We start from the raw sequence: 8221 nt of genomic DNA, 5'->3' as shown, positions 1-8221 counted from the left end.
CTATAACTCACTTTCACAGATTTTTACTTCGTCGGGAAGTAAGACTTGGCCACTGGTTGATTCACGAACCTATAACAATATATACATATATATCAAAGTATGTTCAAAATATATTTACAACACTTTTAATATATTTTGATGTTTTAAGTTTCTTAAGTCAGCTGTCCTCGTTAGTAACCTACAACTAGTTGTCCACAGTTAGATGTACAGAAATAAATCGATAAATATTATCTTGAATCAATCCACGACCCAGTGTATACATATCTCAGTATTGATCACAACTCAAACTATATATATTTTGGAATCAACCTCAACCCTGTATAGCTAACTCCAACATTCACATATAGAGTGTCTATGGTTGTTCCGAAATATATATAGATGTGTCGACATGATAGGTCGAAACATTGTATACGTGTCTATGGTATCTCAAGATTACATAATATACAATACAAGTTGATTAAGTTATGGTTGGAATAGATTTGTTACCAATTTTCACGTAGCTAAAATGAGAAAAATTATCCAATCTTGTTTTACCCATAACTTCTTCATTTTAAATCCGTTTTGAGTGAATCAAATTGCTATGGTTTCATATTGAACTCTATTTTATGAATCTAAACAGAAAAAGTATAGGTTTATAGTCGGAAAAATAAGTTACAAGTCGTTTTTGTAAAGGTAGTCATTTCAGTCGAAAGAACGACGTCAAGATGACCATTTTAGAAAACATACTTCCACTTTGAGTTTAACCATAATTTTTGGATATAGTTTCATGTTCATAATAAAAATCATTTTCTCAGAATAACAACTTTTAAATCAAAGTTTATCATAGTTTTTAATTAACTAACCCAAAACAGCCCGCGGTGTTACTACGACGGCGTAAATCCGGTTTTACGGTGTTTTTCGTGTTTTCAGGTTTTAAATCCTTAAGTTAGCATATCATATAGATATAGAACATGTGTTTAGTTGATTTTAAAAGTCAAGTTAGAAGGATTAATGTGACGCCCCGTACTAAATCATCATGTACGGACCATCAACAACAGGATCATTACAAGGTTAAGTACTATATGCGTTTTCAAAACAGAGTTTACATTCATAAATAAAAGTGACGTCATAACATACGTCAATTGTTTTACAAATCAAAAGTATGCTTCGCTAAGTAGAAGCATTAAATAAGTGTACGTGACCATAATGGTCGTTACATAACATAAGTTCATAAGTAAAAAGTTTGAATGCAACATAAGTAGTCATGCGATAACAACTCTAGGCAGCGGGTTCTACAGCACGACTAGTAAGATAGCGGAAGCGACTTCAAGCACCTGAGAAAATACATGCTTAAAAAGGTCAACACAAAGGTTGGTGAGCTATAGTTTAAGTATAACAGTAACGTAAGTAGGCCACGAGATTTCAGTGCTACAACGAGCGTTTCAAAAGTATGTAAAAGTATATGCTTAACCGTGGGCACCCGGTAACTAACTTAACGTTTAATGTACCCCCTTAAAGTGCACTTGGCAAGTGCGTATAACCTCAAAGTATTAAACACTCGTTAAATGCTAGCGCTACTAGCCCGAGTGGGGATGTCAAACCCTATGGATCCATATCTAAGATTCGCGTTCATGGTTCAAAAACCAATGATTAAACGTTACCGAGCTAAAGGGAATGTTTCTGCCGTTATATAACCCACACATATATAAAGTTTAAGTACTCGTGCCTAGTATGTAAAACATAAAATCCGCATGTATTCTCAGTTCCCAAAATAAGTTAAAGTAAAAAGGGAATGCTATAACTCACAATGATTAGTAGTAATGGTAAGGTAGTAGTCGGAAAGTGGTGTGCAAGTAACGGTCCAAACGTCCTCAACCTAAGTCAAATAGCACTAAGTCAATAAGTCGTCTCAAAAGGTTTACAAGTACGTAATTAAGGTCATAAGGGTCATCATCAATCATCATTAAACAAAAGGTAACAAGTAAGACTCGTTTATGAAAGTCGTTTAAAACAAGGGCTGACTTCGGTCAGTCACCACGGCCTCTACCCTTACTGAATTAAGGTGAGACCAGTGGTCATGGCTCCGTCTATGAGTCCCTTAAGTGTGGTAAAATTTACAGAAGCAAACTCGTCTTGGTTTGACCGTGGCGACGGTATAAGTGCGAGTAGGTCAGAAATTTCTGCACAACGTTAAAGGACTTGGTAACGATCGGAGGGCCATAAATCCTAAACCGTAACTCGGATTAAGACGAGTCCTATATGAAAAGTTATCTACTCGAAAAGTTCTATCTAAAAATCAAGGTTAGAACAGCCCAGGTCTACTGGTCTGTTCCAGAAGCATCAGGTCAGTAGGTTTTGGACAGAACAGTGGGTTTTGGAGAGTTCCGGTTGTCTCGGTGCTTGATGTTCATCACGGTTCTCATCCTTGATGCATATAGCTTCAAGTGTACAACTCGTTGATGTGTTAACATCATTTTGACCAAGGTTTGTCCATCATAACTCAAGTGCAAGTGTTGTAAGTGTTTGATGAACCAAGGTTCCATGTAAGTTTATGAACAAGTTCATGAACACTAAGAAAGATCACAACCAAGTGTTGGATCCATGATACTTGCACCAAAGTGTAAGCTCTTGTTGGTTTCATGTCCTTGTTCAAATGTGTAGTAAGCAACTAACAATAAGAAATAAAGAAAATGAATGATAAGCCTAAACCAACCATGAAGGTGGTATTCTAGTAACATACAACAAACAAGAACACAAGTAACAAAAATTAAAGATTATAAACTTTAAATCTTTGAAATAAATAAAGTAGAAAGCTAACTAAACAAGAAGATGATTCATAGTTGCTCTTACTTTTAAAGATTCAACCCAAGTTGATCTTTAAGTGAAGTAACTTCAAAGTTACTTCAAGAACTACAAGTAAAGAGTTTATACAACTATGAACTTTAATTCTTTGAAACAAATATGTAGAACATAACTAGAGAGATTATGTTCTTGATGTTCTTGTTAAATACAAGATATAAATGAAGAATCAAAACTAGAAAGTTTGATCTTGTAACTTAGTAAATAAAGACAAGTAAGTAAGTAAATAATAACTTAGTAATCTACAAGTAATTAAACTACAACAAGATTAAGTAACAAACAACAAAAGAGGATGATGATTAATGTTTATGAAATCAGTTTTTACCAACAAAGAAAAGAAGAAAAGAAGTTGTTTCAAACACTTACAAGTATGAGAAAAAGAGAAGAAAGTTTGAGGGAATATGCAAGTAATGTGTGTGTGTTTTGAGAGAAGACTTCAAGTGAACAAGTAATGAAGAAATGATGAAGTGTGGACTCCTTTGAGCCCTCAAACCCCACGGCCTGCAGCAGCCCCCATGGGGTGGGTGTGTTTGTTTGGTGGTTACTAGTGTGTTAAAGGTTCAAAAGATGGATAAAAGGGTTAGTCTCATGGGGATTATAAGGCAACTAGATTCCTTAAGCAAGTAACTAGTTAGTTTATGTTTAAATGATACTTACAAGTATGCAAGAGTGGGCTTAATGTCCATTAAAAGAAGTAGGGTGGGCTTGTGAGTCTTATTCAAGAGTCCATTACACTAATTAAAGCCCAAGTTGCAAATAATCCAAATAAGTCCAACTTAAGCCCAAGTAATTAACTAAAAGCCTTAGTTAATTAAAATGATTAATAAAATTAATCATGGATGTAAATAATATCTTAAAATATTATTCGTGCAAGTTCCGGGTGTCACAAAGACGTTTCGGGCATTTAAAGTTCAAGTACGGGCAATCAAAGCAACATGTAAATGTAATAACATACATTCGTTTAATCAAGCGTATTAATAATAATAATTATTAATAAATAACGTTGGAAAAACCAGGGTCGTTACATTACCCACCTGTTAAAGAAAATTTCGTCCCGAAATTTAAGCTGAAGTAGATGGAGGAGTCGGGAAAAGATGAGGATACTTTCGCATCATTTGATCCTCTCGCTCCCAAGTAAACTCAGGTCCTCGTTTGGCATTCCATCGTACTCGAACGATCGGAATCTTGTTGCGTTTCAAGGTTTTGATCTCACGATCCATAATCTCAACAGGTTCCTCCACAAAGTGGAGTTTGTCATCGATAGTAAGTTCTTCCAATGGTATGATGAGTTCGGGTGCAGCAAGACACTTCTTCAAGTTTGACACATGGAAGGTAGGATGAACTGAGCTCAATTGTGCTGGTAGATCCAAACGGTATGCAACTGGTCCAACACGTTCCAAGATCTCGAATGGACCAATGTATCGTGGGTTCAACTTTCCACGTTTTCCAAAACGGATCACACCTTTCCAAGGTGCAACCTTCAACATTACACGATCACCAACATTAAATTCAAAGTCTTTCCGTTTAAGATCGGCATAGCTCTTTTGGCGATCACGGGCAGTCTTAAGTCTAGCTTGAATCTGAGCAATCTTCTCCGTCGTTTCGTGGACTACCTCGGGTCCGGTGATTTGCTTTTCGCCTACTTCGGCCCAACAAATAGGAGATCGGCACTTACGACCATACAATGCTTCAAAAGGTGCAGCATTAATGCTTGAGTGATAACTGTTATTGTACGAGAATTCGGCGAGTGGCAAATGCCTTTCCCAGGCCTTTCCAAAATCAATGACACATGCACGCAGCATGTCCTCCAAGGTCTGAATCGTTCGTTCACTTTGCCCGTCAGTCTGAGGATGATAAGCAGTACTCATGTCAAGACGAGTTCCCATGGCTTCTTGCAAAGAACGCCAAAATCTGGAAGCAAAACGGGGATCGCGATCGGAGATGATTGATAAAGGTACACCATGACGAGATACAACCTCTTTGATGTACAGCTGAGCAAGTCTTTCCATTGTATCAGTTTCCTTCATCGCTAGGAAGTGTGCAGATTTGGTGAGGCGGTCAACAATAACCCAAATAGTATCGCATCCGCCCACCGTCTTCGGCAGCTTAGTAATGAAATCCATTGTGATCCTTTCCCACTTCCATTGTGGGATTTCCGGCTGTTGAAGTAACCCAGAAGGTCTCTGATGCTCGGCTTTAACCTTCGAGCAAGTCAAACACTTACCAACATAAGTCGCAACGTCCTTCTTAAGATTCGGCCACCAATACTGTTCTTTAAGGTCGTGGTACATCTTACCTGCACCGGGGTGAATCGAATATCTCGATTTGTGTGCTTCATCAAGTATCAGGCTTCGTAGATCTCCATAGTAAGGTACCCAAATTCTTCCGGCATAACATCGGAGCCCAGACTCTCTAACCTCGAATCGAGAGACAAGTATGTTCAAATGCTCGTGAGATATGTTCTCCTCCTTGAGAGCCTCAACTTGGGCTACTCCGATCTGGTTGTTGAGGTTCGAATGGATGGTGATGTTCAGAGCCCTAACACGGAGAGGTGCCGTCCTCTCCTTTCGGCTTAAAGCGTCAGCTACAACATTGGCCTTGCCAGGGTGATAACGGAGTTCACAATCGTAGTCGTTGAGCGTCTCGATCCATCGACGCTGTCTCATATTCAATTGCTTCTGATCGAAGATGTGCTGGAGACTCTTGTGATCGGTGAAGATAGTGCTCTTAGTTCCATACAAATAATGTCTCCACAATTTGAGTGCAAAGACAACGGCTCCAAGTTCAAGATCATGTGTAGTGTAGTTCCGCTCGTGAATCTTCAGTTGGCGGGAGGCATAGGCAATAACCTTTGATCGTTGCATCAGTACACAACCAAAACCACTCTTCGATGCATCGCAATAAACAACAAAGTCGTCACTGCCTTCAGGAAGTGATAGGATAGGTGCGGAGGTTAACTTCTTCTTCAAGGTTTGGAATGCTGATTCGTGTGTGGGTTCCCAAATGAACTTCTTGCCCTTGTGAGTCAGTGCGGTCAAAGGACGCGCAATCAGAGAAAATCCTTCGATAAATCTTCGATAATAACCGGCGAGACCTAGAAATTGGCGAATATGCGTTGGAGTAGTGGGGGTCTCCCACTTGCTGATGGCTTCAATCTTGGCGGGATCAACTTTGATACCCTGGTCGCTCACAACATGACCCAAAAACTGTACTTCCTTCAACCAAAATTCGCACTTGGAGAATTTGGCGTAAAGTTGCTCTTGTCTTAAGAGTTCAAGCACTAATCGGAGGTGTTGCTCATGTTCTTCTTCACTCTTAGAGTAGATGAGGATATCATCTATGAAGACGATAACAAACTTATCCAAGTAAGGCTTGCAGACACGATTCATGAGATCCATGAACACGGCAGGTGCATTTGTCAAACCGAATGGCATCACGAGGAACTCATAATGACCATAACGGGTCCTGAATGCAGTTTTCATCACGTCACTTTCCTTCACCCTCAGCTGGTGATATCCGGATCGCAAATCGATCTTTGAATAAACGCTCGATCCTTGTAGTTGATCAAAAAGATCATCAATTCGTGGAAGAGGATATCGATTCTTGATAGTCAATTTATTGAGTTCACGGTAGTCGATACACATACGGAAGGATCCATCCTTCTTCTTTACAAACAACACAGGTGCGCCCCAAGGCGAAAAGCTTGGTTGGATAAACCCTCGATCTAATAGCTCTTGTAGTTGACTCTGTAATTCTTGCATCTCGGAAGGTGCGAGTCTATAAGGTGCGCGAGCTACAGGTGCAGCTCCTGGCACTAAGTCAATCTGAAACTCTACTGCCCTCGGTGGCGGTAATCCAGGCAGTTCTTCGGGAAAGACATCGGAAAACTCGTTCACAATACGCACATCGTTCACGTTCTTCACCTCAGTTTCTACTGCTTTCACATGTGCTAGGACAGCAAAGCGTCCCTTCTTCATAATCTTTTGCGCTTTCACGCAACTAATGAGGTTCAACTTCGAGGTACATCTCTCTCCATAGATAACCAGTGGTTCGCCATCTCCTTGAGGTATGCGAAGTGCTTTATCTCCACAGATAACATCGGCCTTTATCTTGCTCAACCAATCCATACCGACGATTGTGTCAAAACTTCCCAGTTTGATAGGTATCAAATCAATTTCGAAATCTGCACCAGCTATGTTGATAATAGCTCCACGACTAATATGGTCAACCTTTTCAAGTTTTCCATTGGCTACCTCGACAAGCATACTTTCCTTTAAGGGAACTAACGACCAATCTAACTTATCACAAAAATGTCTACACACATAGCTCCTATCGGCACCCGTATCAAATAGGACAGAAGCTAAAAGATTGTTGATCTTGAATATACCTGTCACCAAGTCGGGGTTGTCGCGAGCGTCCCTTGCATTAACATTGAAGGCTCTAGCACGTGGTGGTCCGCCATCCTTACGCTTGTTAGGACACTCGTTTCTGAAATGGCCCGTCTTTCCACACTCATAACACTTCTTAGGCCCATTGTTGTTGTGGTTTGGCTTCACATTCAAAGTGGTAACCTTGCAATCCTTGCCAACATGTCCAGATCGTTGGCACTTCTCACAGATAACATTGCAATACCCAGTGTGGTGCTTGTAGCACCTATTGCATTGTGGTAAGGTTCCTTTGTAGTTTGGATTGGTGCGGTTGTTGTTGTTGGGGTTGGTGTTGTTGTTGTGCATGTTGTTGTTTTGCCTGAACCCTTCATGTCGCTTTGCCGGGTTTTGATCATAGTTCCTACCCTTGTTGTTGTTGTGGTTGTTGTCCCATTTCCTCTTTTCACCACTAACAGTTTCAAACTTAGCCTTCTCCGGCTCGTCAAGGATGATTTGATTCAAGAGAGTATGCGCCATGCGCATTGCTTCGGGAACACTTGGTGGTTTGGATGAGGTAACATTACCCTTGATGGACTTAGGAAGTCCCGAGAAGTATTTCTCCATGCGCTTGAATTCGGGGGTGACCATGGTCGGACACATAAGAGCCAACTCCAAAAACCTACGGTTGTAGCTGTTAAGGTCGTTCCCTACGGTCTTCAATTGCATAAATTCGATTTCCATCTTTTGAATCTCGGTTCTCGGACAGTATTCCTCGATCATAGCACATTTAAATTCTTCCCAAGGCGTAGCATACGCCTCATCAATTCCTTTCGCTTGGGCCATGGTATTCCACCATGTGAGCGCGCCATCAGAAAGCGTGCAAGATGCAAATTTCGTTTTGTTAGCCTCAGAACAATTGCTAACCCTGAATACCGATTCCAACTTTTCGAACCATCTGGTGAGTCCGACGGGTCCCTCAGTGCCACTGAAGTAGTGTGGCTTGCAGTTTTGGAATT

The sequence above is a fragment of the Rutidosis leptorrhynchoides genome, chromosome 7 (genome assembly GCF_046630445.1).
Source record: "Rutidosis leptorrhynchoides isolate AG116_Rl617_1_P2 chromosome 7, CSIRO_AGI_Rlap_v1, whole genome shotgun sequence".
Classification (NCBI taxonomy): Eukaryota; Viridiplantae; Streptophyta; class Magnoliopsida; order Asterales; family Asteraceae; genus Rutidosis; species Rutidosis leptorrhynchoides.
The sequence above is the reverse complement of the archived record's forward strand: the minus strand, read 5'-3'. Positions refer to the sequence as shown.